This window comes from Saccopteryx bilineata, chromosome 4 (assembly GCF_036850765.1).
Source record: "Saccopteryx bilineata isolate mSacBil1 chromosome 4, mSacBil1_pri_phased_curated, whole genome shotgun sequence".
Classification (NCBI taxonomy): Eukaryota; Metazoa; Chordata; class Mammalia; order Chiroptera; family Emballonuridae; genus Saccopteryx; species Saccopteryx bilineata.
In genome coordinates, this window is record NC_089493.1 from 237,884,193 (window position 1) to 237,900,901 (window position 16,709).

Genomic DNA, 16,709 nt, shown 5'->3' on the forward strand with positions numbered 1-16,709 from the left:
GAATGTTGTGTATATAGTGGGACATTTGAGGACCAATACATTATGAGCTTTTAAAACCAAACGAAAAGCTCAATTTGGAGAGGTATTGTCAGCAACTGGATAATTTAAAGACGGCAGTCCAAGAAAAGAGGCCGGTGATGTTCAATAGGAAGAACATCATACTGCATCATGATAATGCCAGGCCACATGCTGCTTTGGGGTCTCGTCAAAAAATTGCAGAACTAGGCTGGGAAATTCTGTCGCATCCACCATATTCCTCAGACTTAGCACCCTCCGACTATCACTTGTTTTGGTCCTTACAAAATTTTTTGAAGGGCAAAAAATTCAAAAATGAAGAAGATATCAAACAAGCACTGGTTCAATTTTTTGCATCAAAAGATAAAACATTTTTCAAAAATGGGATATACAGCCTGACCTGTGGTGGCGCAGTGGATAAAGCGTCAACCTGGAACGCTGAGGTCGGCGGTTCGAAACCCTGGGCTTGCCCAGTCAAGGCACATATGGGAGTTGATGCTTTCTGTTCCTCCCCCACTTCTCTCTCTCTCTCTCTCTCTCTCTCCCCCCCCAAAAATGACTAAATAAATAAATAAATATTTTTTTAAAATGGGATATACAAATCATCCTCACGCTGGCAAGAAATCATTAATAATAATGGCAATTATATTATTTAATAAAGTTTATTGACGGTAAGAAAAATTTGTATTTTGTTTTATTCCAAAAAAGGACAAAACTTTCCGGTAGACCGTATACAAACAAGGAAGTCTCTGATACAAAATCACTTATCTGAGGCATAATGGGATTCCTCATGAGAGTGCACCACCCTACATCAAAAAAGATGGGAAAGGCTTAGTCTTAAACTAAGCCTTAGGCTATAATGATCCTACCTGCTTACAGCCTGTTCCCAATACACATTAATATAATCACGCCCATCCCAATCAAAAAGGGCAACCAATATCATCACCTGGGCAACGGGCCTCCATGTGGGCAGCACTATCTTTAACAAAGTGAGCATAATATATTTCATCTGCCCAACACATGCACATCTTAGTCTTCTCAATATCCTTCTTGGCTTCTGTCTCTAGGCCATTCAGACCAACTTCTGGAGGTAACAACACACAGCTAAAGTATCCCTTCTCCTAGGCTATTTCATAGTGATGTTAGTCAAATAAGTTTGTAAATATGATATATGTTTCCTCGCTTATATTTTGCATTGGGTGTGGGAGACAGGCTGTAGGCTGGCAAGGTCCTTATAGCCTAAGGCTTGGTATTAAGACTAAGCCTTTTCCACCCTTTTAATACTAAGATCTTCTCAAAACTGAGCTTTTCCTCACACCCTTGACTGTTGCATGATGTGAGGTGATGCACTCTTATGAGAAATCCCATTTATGCCTCAGATAAGTGGCTTTGTATCAGAAACTTTCTTATTTGTATACTGGCTTAAAGGCTTTAATTTCTACATTATAAAATGAGGCAGACCAGGGCACTCTTGCTCAGATCCTGCCATCAGCATTGTAAAGGAGAGGCAGCCCATATGGCGGAGTGCTGAAGTAGAAGCCAGTTTGTGCAAAGTTTGTGCAGAGAGAAGGAGTTGGGGAACAGAGGTGAATAAGGCTGGTAGGGCCTTTGATCTAGGAAACTTGTATAAGTCAGTGGCTTTGGGAGCTCTGAATGGAAAGGGAAGTGTCTTCCACTGTGTGTGTTTTCTTGCCCGCCAGGTGCGAGCTAGGATTAAAGGTAATTGCCTCTGTTGTTTCATTGGTGTGTCCAAATCAAATGCGAACCTGCACAGGCCAGGTGGCTGTGATGGGGGCCGCAGCTACTAGCTTTACAAGTGTGTAAATGCTTTCTTTGTTGGAATGTTGGAGAGTACCCTGAAGCTTTAGGCTTTTCTCACTTTTTATTTTGTATAATTAAGGGCCCACTGTTAGTTTAGGGATTTCTGATTTTTAACCTTGTAAGTTGCAATATCAGCCATCTTGTGTTTGTAATGACTGACTGAGCTGATTTTTCTTTTATTAAGACTTCACTCAACATATGCTGCTTTCTTGAAGGACTTCTGAAGACTGCTATATAGCAGGAAATACGCTAACATCCTAACATTTTTTCTAAGTATAAGGGGTCCTTGGGTTACGACACAGTTCTGTTCTCCTGACAGTGGTGTAACCTGAATTTTGGTGTAAGTTGAAACACACTCTAGCCTAATATAAACAGAACACTTGCACTTTTTTTTTTTTTTTTTTGTATTTTTCTGAAGCTGGAAACAGGGAGAGACAGTCAGACAGACTCCCACATGTGCCTGATTGGGATCCACCCGGCACGCCCACCAGGGGGCGATGCTCTGCCCCTCCGGGGCGTCGCTCTGCCGCGACCAGAGCCACTCTAGCGCCTGGGGCAGAGGCCAAGGAGCCATCCCCAGCGCCTGGGCCATCTTTGCTCCAATGGAGCCTTGGCTGCGGGAGGGGAAGAGAGAGACAGAGAGGAAGGAGGGGGGGGGTGGAGAAGCAAATGAGTGCTTCTCCTGTGTGCCCTGGCCGGGAATCGAACCCTGGTCCCCGCACGCCAGGCCGACGCTCTACCGCTGAGCCAACTGGCCAGGGCCAACACTTGCACTTTTAACAGTTCAAAATGGCGTAGGTAAATGTACTGGGGATGCCAACTCCCTCACTCATATGCCGTGTTATTGTGTATTCTTCCACTGTGTGCAATCAAACCAGTTCGCCTACATAGTCTGTAAGTACAGTGCTAATGGTATAAGCCAAAACACATCTCAATTTTTAAAGTTTTTATGGGAGTGTTGTAAACTTTTTTTTTTTAATTTTATTTATTTATTTTTTACAGAGACAGAGAGTGATTCAGAGAGAGGGATAGACAGGGACAGACAGACAGGAACGGAGAGAGATGAGAAGCATCAATCATTAGTTTTTCATTGCGCGTTGCAACATCTTAGTTGTTCATTGATTGCTTTCTCACATGTGCCTTGACCGCGGGCCTTCAGCAGACCGAGCAACCCCTTGCTGGAGCCAGCGACCTTGGGTCCAAGCTGGTGAGCCTCGCTCAAACCAGATGAGCCCACACTCAAGCTGGCGACCTTGGGGTCTTGAACCTGGGTCCTTCTGCATCCCAGTCCAATGCTCTATCCACTGTGCCACCACCAGGTCAGGCAGTGTTGTAAACTTGAAACATTGTAAGTTGAGATGGTTGTAACCCGAGGATCCCCTGTACTGTTCTGTCTGTAGTGGGTAAATAGCCCGATTTACAAAGTTGGCAATTTACCAGCTGTTTTTGCTTATTAAGGAATGCTGATTCTTACCCTATGATCAAGGGATACCAGATTCTCATCACTTTCTCTTATTGACTCTGTTCTACATTTTAGGGCTATCATTTCTATTATCTGATTTTGGCATAAATTTTTATTTTATTTTTTTATTTTCATTTTTTTTTTATTTTTCCAAAGCTGGAAACGGGGAGGCAGTCAGACAGACTCCCGCGTGCGCCCCACCGGGATCCACCCGGCATACCTACCAGGGGGCGATGCTCTGCCCATCCGGGGCATCACTCTGCCGTGACCAGAGCCACTCCAGCGCCTGGGGCAGAGGCCAAGGAGCCATCCCCAGCGCCCGGGCCATCTTTTGCTCCAATGGAGCCTCGGCTGCAGGAGGGGAAGAGAGAGACAGAGAGGAAGGAGAGGGGGAGGGGTGGAGAAGCAGATGGGCGGCTCTCCTATGTGCCCTGGCCGGGAATTGAACCCAGGACTCCCGCACGCCAGGCCGACGCTCTACCACTGAGCCAACCGGCCAGGGCCTGGCATAAATTTTTATATTCATCAGGCATCTTTTGATTGACAGTGATAGAAACCCAATTAAAAAAATAATTTTAGCCCTGACCGGTTGGCTCAGTGGTAGAGTGTTGGCCCGGAGTGTGGAATTCCTTGGTTCGATTCCCAGCCAGGGCACACAGGAGAAGTGACCATCTGCTTTCTGCCCTTCCCCCTCTCCTTCCTCTCTGTCTCTCTCTTCCCCTCCTGCAGCCAAGGCTTCATTGGAGCAAAGTTGGCCTGGATGCTGAGGATGGCTCCATGGCCTCTGCCTCAGGCGTTAGAATGGCTCTGGTTGTAATGGAACAATGCCCCAGATAGGCAGAGCATTGCTCCCTAGTAGGCATGCCAGATGGATTCCAATTGGGCGCATGCAGTAGTCTGTCTCTCTGCCTCCCTGCTTCTCACTTCAGAAAAATACAAAAAAAAAAAAAAAGAAAAAAAGAAAAAAAAAGTAATTCTCTCTCTGTAAGTGGCAACACTTTCAATGTTTTTGCTCAGACCCCAAACCCCGAGGTTATTTTTAACTTTTTCTTTCACTTGCTCCACACAGTCTTTCAATGTATTCTGTTGTCTTCAAAATATATCTGAAATCTGCCAGTTCTTACCACCTCTATTAGGTTCATTCTGGTTCAACACCATCCTTTCTCTCCTTTTATGTAACTCTTAACATGTCTCCCTGCTACTACTGTTGCTCTCAGAATATTAGCCTTAGAATATTAGTGTCATCCTTTTAAAAACATAACAGATCATGTCACTTCCATGCTCAGAATGTTTCAGTAGCTTCCCGTGTTACTCAGAGTATAAGCTCAGGTCTATCAGATGAGCTAGTTTTGTGGTCCTGTTCTCCCTCCCTCTTGCAGGATCTTTCTCTGACCTCAGCTTTTTCTGTTGTCTCTACCATTCACTCTCTGCAGGTCTCCTTGCTTTTTCTTAAATAGATGCTTTCCATGTACTCTTCTCCTTGCCTGGAATGCTCCTCTCCAGAAATCCATATGGCTTACCTCCTCATCTCCTTTGGGTCCTTGCTCAAGTATCACTTCATCTGAAAGGTCTTTCATCACCTAACATAAACTTGAAATCTCCTACTTCCTCTATACTGTTTCTTAACCTTTTTCTGCCTTTTCTCTCTTTATAACACTTATCACCAATAAAATCCAATGCTATGCATTTATTTTGTATTTTGTTTCCTTTCTCTAGAGTATAATCTCGATTAGAGTGGAAATTTTTGTCTGTTTTATTGTGTAGGAAAATGCAATGCAGAATACTCTGCAGAGGGAGAGAGACGACTCATTAATTTAATCTCTCCAGGAGAGAAAGGAAGTGTCTTTAAGTTTTTTATATAAGAATATAGTAAATATAAATTAAAAAAAACATAAAGTAACATAATAAACATAAGTTAAAAAGAGAACATGAGTGAATGTCTTCCAGGGAAGGAAAGGAGAGGGCTTTATTTCTCCAAAGCTCAATGGAGGTCTCTATCTGTAGAGAGACACTGTCTCTAGCCCCAAGGCTATCCTGACAATATCTTTGTAGAATTTTTCTCAGAAGGCTCAGAAGGATTGTGCAGGAATGTGAGAAATCCAGAGAGAACTGTTTCCTAGCAGTAATTCCAAGATCACTGCAAGTAAATCTATTCACATTCGAATTCACCTGAACTCAGGTGTGATTAGATCTAGGGGCAAAATATTTTTGGAGTGTTCTTCATATCTCTTTCCATTTCTTAGCAATTCTTTTCTCTGGTTGGTTAGCAATTCTTTTCTCTGGTTGAGTTGCTGTAAAGTAGATACTGTGTTCTTTCAATTTAGCAGCCTCAGTGGAAAGATAACTTTCTGATTAGTTCTTGTGGAATTGAGTTTTCTTAGTCCTATTGGGTTACATACTCATTCCTGAACAACTGCTTGTGGGAGGAAAGATGCTGACTGTCCAGACCTGGGTCATGTACTTATAGCAGTCACTTTGTACTAATTCCAGGAACTTGAGAGTGAGAATGATTAGTGCCACCCAAATTACGTGGATTGAGAACAGGAGAAGGGTAATTGGATAGAAAATAATTGAGATGCTACCATCAAAATAAAGGGAGTAAAAAATAACAAATGTCTGTCATTTACATGCACATGAAACTCATTCTCATTTGAAAAAAAAAATCTTATTGCATCTATCTAGACATTCCTGCTTCATCTCTTTTTCACCTAACATCACATTGTGAACAAGAACTTTTCTTTGGAAACATGATTTTAAATGGATGCAAAATTATATTTAAATTTATTGCTTAATTTTAGATATTTGCTTTGTCAGAATTAGATTTTGATTTGTTACTTACTGGAAAGTAAGAAGAGTAGAGGTGGGAGAGAGAAGTAGGGTCAGGACCAGAGTGAGGCATGAGCGATGCCTTGGACACAAAGTGAGAACGCTCACTCTCAGGGTCATGCAGTTGCACAGGGGTGCTTGTCCGACCCTGAGAGTGGATGTCTCCATAAATGCTGCACCCTCTCTTGCCTCACTCCAGTTCTAGTTGTGAGGAGAAGCGCAGTTAAGGAATAGGAACTATATTTGGTTATGAGTGTGAGTTAGAGATGGCAACGTGGGTAGTTGGGAAAGTTTAAGGTGCACCAGAAAGTCAGTATTATACATTTTTAATTTGTCTATAGAAATTTTAGAAATCTTTATCAAGTACCTTTGAAGTAACACAAGGAATATAAGTTTTAATCATTGCCTTTAGTAGAGATTCTATCAAGGAAGTTATTATTTATTTTTAACCACAATTATTTCAACATCAAGTGGAAAAATACTGTTTTTTTTTCACATTGAAAAATAGAAAGTATAGGAAGACTTGAATTGGAGAGTGATACATAAATAACACATGGGGGCTCTGACTAGCTTTCTTGGACAGTTGACACTGCTCCAGAATAGGCCAGGATCCAGTTGAATAGCTGTCTTTCTTGTTTTTAGGTCTTTGAAAATAACTGTTCCTGTATCACTCTGAGGAATCAGAATATGGAAGTCTAAATATTATGTTTTATAAAAAAATATTTATTTTATTGTTTTTGGAGAGGAAGGGAGAGAGTTAAAGAGAGACAGGAACATCAGTCTGTTCCTGTATGTGCCCTGACCAGGGATCGAACTGGCAACCTCTGTGCTCTGGGATGATGTTCTAACCAACTAAGCCATCTGGCCAGGGCATAATATGTAATTCTAGGTAACTCTGAATTATCTTTGCTGACAGAAAAGAAAAGCTAAAAATTTCAAAATAAGTGGATTGTCCAGTAACTTTGGGGGCTTGTCTTTAGAGTGGAATTAGGTAACATAAATAATACATACATTTAGGTACACACTCACTATATTTTGTTCCTTGGAAATTTTTATATGTAATATTGTTTACTGTACTATTTCTTGGGGTTTGATTGGAAATACTCTATTGAAAGCAGTATAAAGAGAAGTCATGATTAAAATTTTCATATTTAAGTGTCATTTTACATCATGAATTTCATTTAATATAAAACTCTTGTCAAAGCCTTACTTTAGCCCTGGACGATTAGCTCAGTGGTAGAGCGTTGGCCCAGTATGTGGATGACCCAGGTTTAATTCCTGGTCAGGGCACACAGGAGAAGTGACTGTCTGCTTCTCTACTAGATTAGATTTATAACCAGGTGTAGCATTGAGAACCCTGTCAAATCTAGAAAAGAGTAACATGCTTGTCTGGTGGATGTCTGGGTCAAAAGCTTTAAGAATAGGAGACTTGAAAGATACTCCTATGTTTGGTCAGTTTCCTGAGCAGAAGGAAAGGAGTAATCTTATTGGTAACATCAACGGTATGTCCTCTGATTCATATGAAAGTCAAGTAAGTAGGGAAAATGACAGGAAACAGAAGAGGCCAACAAAAATGGGGAGCTTGAAAGAAGGGGAGAGCTAAATATAAAGCAAGGAGTCGGGATTAAAAACATGAGGGCATGAGGCAAAAAATGAGGGACTTGGACAGGGCTGTAAACTGCATTTACTGACATCAGTAATAAGAGGAGCCAGTGACCAAGATACATCTTAGAAATTCTAGTTTCAAGGGTTGAGAGACTAGCTGGTGTGAGGGCTATGCTTTGGCATGCTAAAATATGTTAGACATATGTTAGAGAAAGTGTGTGTGCCGGAAGAATCCTTCCCAAACCTTCCCAGCCACTGGCAAAATTTTTCTCAAATAGTTAATTACTTCTTCATTCTATAATAATATTTTAACAAGTACAGTTGTTTCTGATGTGCTTCAAACTTGAAGTTGGTTTTATGCTGTGAAAATGGAGAAAACCATGAATTACCTATTCAAAACTCTGGGAATGGGTTAGAAGAGAAGGTAAGCTACATTATTCATTAGGAGACTTGTGGAAAGAAAACTGAGAGAGTAAGCAGGGAATAAAGTTATGTAAGAAGAATATTCCTATTCTCAATGGGTGAACGTGAGAGACTGCTGCAGTTGACCTCCAGTGGTAGCCTACTAGACTCTGTGTGTACATTTTTACCTTTTTCCTCTGTAGTATACAGTTCTGACTCCTTGAATTTTTTCTTGCAGCTCATGTATTCTGGCTAGACCTATGACCATTCCTGTGAGACTTCACTAAAAGTTTTATCAAGTGTCTTCCTCATCCCTAATGTGTAATCTTTCAACATGGACCTGCTACATTAGCTAAGATTTGACCAACAATGAATAGTAGTAAGGTAGGATCACATTACTCTTCTTCATAAATTAATAAAATAAAAGTAAATAGCCATTTTTATATGACTAATTGCTAAAGTAATTATTTTTTTTTCTTTTGAAAGTTTTGATTTGTTTTGATTTTGTAGTGTTTATATTATTCTCCTACCTAAGCAGACTGTAGTCATTTTGTATTTGTTATTCTTCTTCTGCTTATTAAGCTTACTGATTCTCTATCAATTTGTGATGTAATTATTATTTTTTCAACTAACACTTATAATTAGCAGAATCTCAATCTATATGTTTTTCCCAGACTCTGTTCCCACTAGTTCTTTATTTTCAACTGCCTGGCACTAAACTAAGTATACCTTAGTTTTCTATTTTTGTTAATAGCATTGGTAGTTCCATTTTCTACATAAGTCGTGTGTTCATTTACTATTTCATTAGTTTATTTGATGTATGTTGATAGACTTCTATTAAGTATGAGAGAGTTTGCTGCTTTTGGAGATATAATGATGAATAATAAGCATTTTTATAGCTTGTATTGTAGAGGGGGGCAATTTAAAAATAAACTGACAAAATAATTATGAATTGTAATAGGTTTCTTGACGGAAAATAAAAAAGCAAATAATTTGAAGAAGAGCTATTTAAGATAGGGTAGTTAAAATAATAGGCTCCTCTTCTAAGGAGTTAATAGTTAAGATGAATCCTATATATGAGAAGGAGCTATTTCAAGATTGGGTGGTATATGTGTGTGGTATTTTTGATGGGGAAAGAATTTTCATTAAAAGAAATAGTGAAGTCTGACCAGGTGGTGGTGCAGTGGAGAGAGTTGTCGGACTGGGATGCAGAGAACCCTGGTTCGAGACTCCAAGGTCACCAGCTTGAGCGAGGGCTTGTCTAGTTTGAGCAAGGCTCACCAGCTTGAGCCCAAGGTAGTTGGCTTGAGCAAGGGGTCACTAGGTCTGCTGTAGCCTACCGGTTAAGGCACATATGAGAAAGTAATCAATGAGCAACTAAGGTGCCGCAAGAAGAATTGATGCTTCTCATCTCTCTCCCTTCCTGTCTGTTTGTCCCTATCTGTCCTTCTCTCTGTCCTTCTCTCTGTCTCTGTCACACACACAAACACAAAAAGGAATAGTGCAATAAGTCAAACAAGAGAAAGACAAATACTGTATTTTCTCAGTTTTGATGGAATGTGGGATCTTCAACTGCCAAATTCATAGGTATTGGAAGTAGAATGCTCACTGCCAGGGGCTGGAGACTGGGGTATATGGAGAAGTGCTGAGCAAAGGGAATATATAAACTACCAGCTCTAAGATGAATAAGATCTGAGCAGCTAATGCTCAGCCTGGGGACTGTAATTAACAGCACTACTGTATTATACTCTTGAAAGTTGTTCAGAGAGCAGACCTTAAATGTTATCACCATGCATACACAATTGCAATTACATGAAGGGATGGAGCTGTTAACTAACCTTATTGTGAGAATCATTTTGCAATATACACACGTGTCGAATCATCACTTTGTACACCTAAACTTACATATGTTATATGTCAACAGTATTTTAATAAAGCTGGGGGAAAAAGAAAGAAAGAGTGGGTACTAAGACTTTGAAGGAGAAAAGAACTTGGTGAGTTTGAGGAAGAGAAAAAGACCTGGTATGGCTGATTTAGGCAGAGACGAGTTGGAAGAAGTTATAGGAATATGCAGGGCTTTCAAGGTTTTGACAAGAAGTTTATATTTTATTCAAAATAATATTAGGTGCTGTGTAAGAAATGGACTGTCTGGGGTGAAAGTGGAAGTGGGCAGTTTTAGGAGCTGGGGTGAGAGTGGCGGCCCAGTACGGTGCTGGCAACAAGAGAGAGGGATGGATCAGAGATGCATTTTTTCGAGTCAGAATTTATGGGACTTGTGGATAGTTTGGATTGGAAATGGAGGACATACTCAAGGATTACTCCAAGATTTTTGGTTTTTAAGCAACTGGGCATGTTGACATTATGCACAGAATCCTTTTGGACAACTATCTTTCCTATTATGTCAAGGATTGATTATTTCACCAAAAGGAAAATTCATTTTAATGCTCAAAATACTCTTAATGCTGTAAAAAAAAATCTGGCAAAATTTGTATTATTTAGTAGTTAATACTTTGTTTTGCTTTTCTCCTTATAAATTTAATTTATATGACTTTTAATTAATTATGGATTTAATTTAATGGCACTTCAGAATCTTTCTGGAAGTGAAAATAATACACTGTACTTTTATATTGAATTTTAAGCCTTCTTCTCCTTGCTTTCTTTTTAAAAGAGATGTCTCTTAAGATTTTAAGCCAGTCTGAAATCTTCCCAGAGTGTTACTTAAAGTCCTGATACAATACCAATGTCATCTTATTTTACATGCTCTGGAGCATCTGCCAGTAGATGTTATATCATACTAAATTCACTGGAAAGCTATGCAGCTTGCTTAAAAAATTCTTAGGAGGGCCCTGGCCGATTGGCTCAGCGGTAGAGCATCGGCCTGGCGTGCGGGGGACCCGGGTTCGATTCCCGGCCAGGGCACATAGGAGAAGCGCCCATTTGCTTCTCCACCCCGCCCCCCTCCTTCCTCTCTGTCTCTCTCTTCCCCTCCCGCAGGCAAGGCTCCATTGGAGCAAAGATGGCCTGGGCGCTGGGGATGGCTCCTTGGCCTCTGCCCCAGGCGCTAGAGTGGCTCTGGTCGCAGCAGAGCGACACCCTGGAGGGGCAGAGCATCGCCCCCTGGTGGGCAGAGCGTCGCCCCTGGTGGGCGTGCTGGGTGGATCCCGGTCGGGCGCATGCGGGAGTCTGTCTGACTGTCTCTCCCCGTTTCCAGCTTCAGAAAAATACAAAAAAAAAAAAAAAAAATTCTTAGGAGGTTCGTTTATTTTTCTGTTTCTAGTTCATCAGAGCACATTTATATTTAGCCTTTTAGAATTGATATTTTAGGTTCAAAGTGAAATTGAATAGATATTAAAATAAATCTTTATAATTCTGTGCTGCTTCTTTCAAGTTAAATTAGTACTTATATCTTTCTTTTGTTTTTTCACTGAAGAATTTTAAACATGTTTTTTCAAAAGAGAGGAGATTGGGTTCCATGTGATAGGCACTTGGTTGTTTTAAATATTTTACTTTATTTTATTATATTTTATCCCTACTGCAGGTCGATGAACTTTTCCACTTTGCGTATGGTTATCTTTTTAGAGCTGAGAAGAAGTAGTAGAATAGTGGGCTTTGAGAGATGGAAGGTACCTTAGAGATCATTCACTTCTTTCTCTTTCACCTGAGGTCTAGAAAGGTTCTGTGACCTGCCCAGGATCACGCAGCTGGTTTTCATGTTTGCTGAGACTAGTGTGTAGCATTTATTCTTTAAACTTCAGTCAAACTGGCCTCCTCTTATGCTGTCTTCTTCCCTTCAACATTTTACTTTGAAGATGTTTAGTACTATGGAAAATTGAAAATGTAGGGCAATAAACTGCCCATGTTATCTTTCATCTGTATTCAGTCACTGTTAACATTTTCCCACATTTTCTAGTTATACAGTGTGTCCGTAAGTCATGGTGCACTTTTGACCGGTCACAGGAAAGCAACAAAAGATGATAGAAATGTGAAATCTGCACTAAATAAAAGGAAAATTCTCCCAGTTTCATACCTATTCAGTGCAGTTCGATGTGGGCTCATGCACAGATTCTTAAAACTCTTTTTTTTTTTTTTTTTTTTTTTTACAGAGACAGAGAGTCAGAGAGAGGGCTAGACAGGGACAGACAGACAGGAATGGAGAGATGAGAAGCATCATCAATCATTAGTTTTTTCAGACTGAGTAACCCCTTGCTTGAGGCAGCGACCCTGGGTCCAAGCTGGTGAGCTTTTTTTTTTTGCTCAAACCAGATGAGCCCACGCTCAAGCTGGCGACCTCAGGGTCTCGAACCTGGGTCCTTGGCATCCCAGTTCGACGCTCTATCCCCGCCTGGTCAGACTCAAGCACAGATTCTTTAGGGCTCCTTAGGTAACTATCCCGTATAGCCTCTACAGACTCGTCACTGACTGATGGCCTACCAGAATGGGGTTTCTCCACCAAACTGTCGGTTTCCTTCAGCTGCTTATCCCACCGAGTACTGTTATTCCTATGTGGTGGCGCTTTGTTATAAACGCGTCATTATTCACGTTGCACTTTGGTAATGGATTTGAATTTAGCGAGCCACAGAGCACACTGAACTTTCCTCTGTACCGTCCACATCTCGACTGGCATGGCCGTGGTCTGCTTCGCTGTATACATGGTGTTATGTCATCATCTGCGCATACGCACATGCTGCCACATCATCCTATAGAAACTGGGAGGGTTTTCCTTTTATTTGGTGCAGATTTCACATTTCTATCGTCTTTTGTTGCTTTCCTGTGACTGGTCAAAAGTGCACCATGACTTTACGGACACACTGTATATATATCTATTTTGTATTTTTCTGAAGCTGGAAATGGGAAGGCAGTCAGACAGACTCCCACATGCGCCCGACCGGGATCCACTCGGCATGCCCACCAGGGGGTGATGCTCTGCCCATCTGGGGCGTCGCTCTGCCGCAATCAGAGCCATTCTAGCGCCAGAGGCAGAGGCCACGGAGCCATCCTCAGCGCCTGGGCAAACTTTGCTCCAATGGAGCCTTGGCTGCGGGAGGGGAAGAGAGAGACAGACAGGAAGGAGAGGAGGAGGGGAGGAGAAGCAGATGGGCACTTCTCCTGTGTGCCCTGGCCGGGAATCGAACCCCGGGGTCCTGCACACCAGGCCAACACTTTACCACTGAGCCAATCGGCCAGGGCCCACACTATATATATTTTATGTAAATATATATTTACATATTTGTAAGGCCTTTTTTTTTTTAATTGAGAGTTGAGGAGGTGGCGAGACAGACTCTCCGCATGTGCCCCAACCGGGATCCACTTGTCAAGCCCTCTGTGGGGCAATACTCTGACCTCTGGGGCTGCTGCTCTGTTGCTCGGCAATCAAGCTATTTTAGTGCCTAAGGTGAGGCTATGGAGCTATCCACAGTGCCCAGGCCAACTTTGTTTGAGCCATTTAAGCTGTGGCTGGGAGGGAGGGGAAGAGAAAGAGAGAGAGAGAGACAGTGAGAGAGAGAGAGAGAAAGAAGGGAGAGGGGTAAAGAAGGAGATGGTTGCTTCTCCACATACCCTGTCCATACTCTATCACTGAGCCAACTGTCCAGGGCCATTTATAAAGCTTTTATTATTATTATTATTATTTTTTTTTTTTTTTTTTTGTATTTTTCTGACTTGAGAAGCGGAAGGCAGAAAGACAGACTCCTGCATGTGCCTGACCGGATCTACCTGGCATGCTTATGAGGGGGCGATGCTCTTCCCATCTGGGGCGTTGCTCCATTGCAACTGGAGCCAATTTAGCACCTGAGGTGAAGGCAATGGAACCATTCTCAGCACCTGGGCCAGCTTTACTCCATTGTAGTCTTTGCTGCAGGAGGGGAAGAGAGAGAGAATGGAGAGGGGGAGGGGTAGAGAAGCAGATTGGTGCCTCTCGTGGCCTGGCTGGGAATTGAACCCAGGACATCCACACGCTGGGCCGATGCTCTACCACTGAGCCAACCGGTCAGGGCCTATAAAGCTTTTTTAGACTGTATCAAAGTAATCATGATAATAAAAAATTTTTAGGATTCATGTTCTAAGAATATGTATAATTTCCTGCATGATCATAATATCAATCTCACATACAAGAAAATTAACATTAGTTTAATAAGATGTTTAATGTAATGGTCCTTATTCAGATCTCCCTATTGTCCTTAAACAGTTTTTTTGAGGTTTTTGGATACAGGATGCAATTAGGTTTCAAGCATTCCATTGATGTGTGTGTGTGTGTGTGTGTGTGTGTGTGTGTGTGTGTGTATTTCTCTGAAGTTGGAAACGGGGAGGCAGTCAGACTCCCGCATGCGCCCGACAGGGATCCACCCGGCATGCCCACCAGGGGGCGATGCTCTGCCCATCTTGGGGCATCACTCTGCCGCAATTAGAGCCATTCTAGCCCCTGAGGCAAGGCCAGAGAGCCATCCTCAGCGCCTGGGCAAACGCTGCTCCAGTGGAGCCTTGGCTGCTGGAGGGGAAGAGAGAGACAGAGAGGAAGGAGGGGTGGAGAAGCAGATGGGCGCTTCTCCTGTGTGCCCTGGCTGGGAATCGAACCTGGGACTCCCGCACGCCAGGCTGACGCTCTACCACTGAGCCAACTGGCCAGGGCTCCATTGATTCTTATGTTTCTTAATTTTCTTTTAATCTTGAATAATTAATTCCTCTTTTTGTTTTTCATGATCTATATTTTCTCTTAAGAGATATAATTTGTGTATACTTAATATCTGTTATTGGAATTGCATGATTTCTTAAAACATTATTCATCCAAAATTTATTGACAGTTTTCTTTTTCCTTCTAATTCTCTGAGGTTGTTGGAGATTTTTTCCAATTTTTTTTTTTTTAAAGCAAACAGAGGGGAAATAGACAGACTCCTGTATATGCCCCTACCGGGATCCACCTGGAAGCCCCCATCTGGGGCTGATGATTGAATCAGCCAAGCTGTCCATATAGCATCTGGGCTGATGCTCAAACCAGTTGAGCCACTGGCTGTGAGAAGGAAAGAGAGAGATAAGGGGATGAGGAAGGGGAAGAGAAACAGATGGCCACTTCTCATGTGTGCCCTGACTGGGGATCAAACCCAGTATGTCCACGTGTTGAGCCAACGCTTGATCCACTGAGCAGCTGGCCAGGCCCTATTCCAGATTTTTAGAAGAACTTCATTTTAACATTTTTTTTGTATTGTGGTAAAATTGGGTTGCAAGAATATATATATTTCAAGTATACAACATTTCTAATTTAATATTTATATACATTACATAGTGTTTTCCACTGTTAAGTCTAGTTACATCTATAACCATTCAGTTGATCCCTTTCATCTACTTTAGCCTGCCCCCATTCCCCATCCCCTATCCCCTCTAATAAGCACCAGTTTCCTCTGTATTTATGAGTATATTTTATTTCATTTTGTGAGTTTTTTTGTTTTTATTTTATAGATTCCACATATTATTGAAATTATATGGTATTTTTTTTCATCTTATTAATTTCATTTAACATAATACCCCCAAGATCCATCTATGTTGTTGCAATTGGTAAAGTTTCATCCATTTTCATGGTTGAGTAATATTCTATCTCTCTCACACAAACACACACGCACATGCACATAGACACACCTATCTTGGCTATTGTAAATAGTGCTGCAAAGGACACATAAATTGTTCATTACATATATCTTTATAAATTAATAATTTTGTATTATTTGGATAAATACCCAGAAGTGAAGTAGTTGGGTCATACAGTAGTTATACTCTTAGCTTTTATATAGTGGGTGCACCGGTTTGCATTCTTACAACAGTATGCGAGAGTTATTTTCTTCGCATCCTCTCAAACAGTCATTACTTCTTTTCTTTTTGATAATAGCCATACTCCCAGTGATAAGGTGATATACCATTTTGGTTTTAATTTGCATTATTCAGGTAATTGATGATGTTGAACATCTTTTCATTTGCCTGTTGGCTATCTGTATGTCATCTTTGGAAAAGTGTCTGCTCAGAGTCTCTGCCCATTTTTTAATCAAGGTGTTTGTATTTTTGTTGAACTGTGTAAGTTCTTTATATATATATATATATATATATATATATATATATATATATATATATATAGTGTGTGTGTGTGTGTGTGTGTGTGTGACAGACAGAGGGACAGCAAGAGGGACAAAGACTGACAGGAAGGGAGAAAGAGATGAGAGGAATCAATTCTTTGTTGTGGAACCTTAGTTCATTGATTGCTTTTTCATATGTGCCTTGACTGAGTGAGTGATCCCTTCTCAAGCAAGCGACCCCATGCTCAAGCTGGTGAGCCTACGCTTAAGCCGGATGAGCCTGTGCTCAAGCCAGTGACTTCAGGGTTTCAAACCTGGGTTCTGTGTCCCAGTCTGAGGCTCTGTCCACTGTGCCATCGCCTAGTCAAGCAGTTCTTTATATATTTTATATATTAACCCCTTATCTGAGATATGATTTGTAAATATTTTCTTTCATTCATTTGGTTGTCTTTTTTGTTTTGTTGATGGTTTCCTTCACTGTGCAGACTCTTTTTAGTTTGATGTAGTTCCATTTGTTTCCCTTG

General features: G+C 41.3%; 1 protein-coding gene across 5 annotated transcripts in view; it reads left to right on the forward strand.

The window, feature by feature from the left end:
- FER (FER tyrosine kinase) overlaps window positions 1-16,709 on the forward strand; it is a 503,761-nt gene that overhangs the window by 14,663 nt on the left and 472,389 nt on the right. For 3 of the 5 annotated variants that reach the window (XM_066273970.1, XM_066273969.1, XM_066273971.1), the window contains exon 2: window positions 8,370-8,515. The exons of the other annotated variants lie outside the window; for them this stretch is intronic. The gene's annotated coding sequence lies outside the window, so the exon portion shown is untranslated. The remainder of the gene's footprint in view (window positions 1-8,369; window positions 8,516-16,709) is intronic. 5 annotated transcript variants of the gene reach the window in all.